This window comes from Pteropus vampyrus, unplaced genomic scaffold (assembly GCF_000151845.1).
Source record: "Pteropus vampyrus isolate Shadow unplaced genomic scaffold, Pvam_2.0 Scaffold25, whole genome shotgun sequence".
Classification (NCBI taxonomy): Eukaryota; Metazoa; Chordata; class Mammalia; order Chiroptera; family Pteropodidae; genus Pteropus; species Pteropus vampyrus.
Window position 1 is genome coordinate 9,298,218 of NW_011888806.1, and position 2,194 is coordinate 9,300,411.

Consider the following 2,194-nt stretch of genomic DNA (forward strand, 5'->3'; position numbering starts at 1 on the left):
ATATGATTCCATTCATATGAAGTACTTAGAGTAGTCAAAATCATAGAGACAAAAAATAGCATAGTGGTTGCCAGGGCTTTGAGGGGAAAGAGGGCATGAGGATTAATGTTTAATGAGTATAGAGTTTCACTTTTACAAAATGAAAACAGGAAGATCGATGGTGGTGATGGTTGCACATTATGAATGTATTTAATATCACTGAATTGTACACTTAAAAATGGCTAAGATGGTACATTTTATCTGATATGTATTTTACCACAACAGAAAAATTATTTTAGTCTACGGCCATGCCACTCTGAACAAGCCTGATCCCAACTGATCTCAGAAGCTAAGCAGGATCGGGCCTGGTTAGTACCTGGATGGGAGATCACCTAGGAAGATCAGGTGCTGTAGGCGTAAAAAATAAAAAAAATAAGGGATTGTAAGCTGACAAGGTCCTTGCAATCTGTGAAGTCAACCAAGGGTTGCCTAGCCTAAACAAAATAAAAAATAAAAAATAAAAAAAAAAATAAGGATGCGGTTCCATAGTGTAGCGGTTTGCATATCTGCTTTATATGCAGAAGGGTCTGGGTTCACGCCCCAGTGGAGCCACAGTTGATGGTCTACAGCCATACCACCCTGAACAAGCCCAATGTCTGATCTCAGAAGCTAGCAGGGTCGGGCTTGGTTAGTACTTAGATGGGAGACCACTTAGGAAGACCAGGTGCTGTAGGCATAAATAATAATAATAAATAATAAAAAGAAAAAATAAAATAAAAAGTAAATAAATAAAAATTATTTTTAAAAATGTCAAATTCAGAGAAAAATAACTTTCTGTTCAAGATAGCAGAGAAGGCTTCTTGGAAAAGATACATCTATGTTGAACTTTCAAAGACTGGTAGAATTTAAGCATGAAGTTTTCAGGCAGAGGAAACTACCTCAGCAAAAGCATAGAGGCAGAAAATTACAAAGCGAAGAAAAGAGAGAGAAAGGAAGATCATACATAAAGTGGCAGATAGCTTTAAATGCCCAGCTCATAAGCTCAGAATGGACTTGGTAGGCAGCGAGAAGCTGCTGAAAGTGTGTGAGAGATATTCGTCCTGCTATTTTTGCTAAACCTCCACCAACTGTTAACATACAATGTGAGAAGCGCTAACAAGATTTTTTTTAATTATAATTATGAAAATTTTGATGGCATGTTTTCAGAAAAACAACTATAATCTTTTCAAAAAGTTTTTCCACCTGTTCCTTTATAAACTTTTTAGAGTAATGAATACTGTTACAAATTATACAGGGTTCAACAAGAAAACATGAATGACTCAGTTTCTCCAAGCATAAACTGTAATTGCCAATTGATGATACCACAATAAATTGTGTAGTTTTAAGCATGAGTTGTGTTTTAGTCAATTAGTGAGTCTCATTAGTCACAGGGGCAAAATAGGGAGGGGAGAAAATCTTATTTTTCCATATATATAATATATAATATAGCTGTGGATATAGTACATAAATGGATGTACAGTATATCTATGGAATTGCAATTTCATGGTGAGGGGTGGGCAGGAACATATAGGAAAAAAATGTTCAAAGTTTCCTTTGGGAGAGTGATAATGAAAATAAATTTTTGAGAAATACTAGACTAGAAGGAACAGGCATTGTGCAAATCGTTTGCTTCTTTTTCAATATTATTTTATATTAGTTTTAGGTGTAGGGCATAGTGGTTAGACATTTATATAATTTATGAAGTGATCCCCCTGACTAGTCTAGTATTCACTTGGCACTATGTGTAGTTATCACAATATTGTTGACTATATTCCCTATGCTGTACTTCACATCCTGGTGACTATTTTGCAGCTACTAATTTGTGCTTCTTAATCCCTTCACCTTTTTCACTCAGCCCCCAAACCACCTCCACCGCCACCATCTAGCAATCACCAGTTTGTTTTCTGTATCTGAGTCTATTTTCATTTTGTTTGTTCATTTATTTTGCTTTTTAGATTCCACATGTAAGTGAAATCGTATGGTATTTGTCTTTCTCTATCTGACTTATTTCACTTAGCATAAAAGCAAATCATTGTTTTGTCTCCATTTGAGTTGCCAGCCAGTTAATGCCAGTGTAGACTCTAATCAGGCCTAACCTGGCTCTCTCACCATTTGCTAAAGCTTGAGCCTCAGCTGTAGTGCCACCAATGCTCATGTTTACAACCGGACCACGCAA

The 2,194-nt window shown here is 36.1% G+C and overlaps 1 pseudogene; it reads left to right on the forward strand.

Annotated features, from left to right (window-relative positions):
• Positions 1-277: 277 nt before the first annotated feature.
• On the forward strand, positions 278-396 carry LOC111737343 (annotated as a pseudogene).
• The last annotated feature ends 1,798 nt before the right edge of the window (positions 397-2,194 follow it).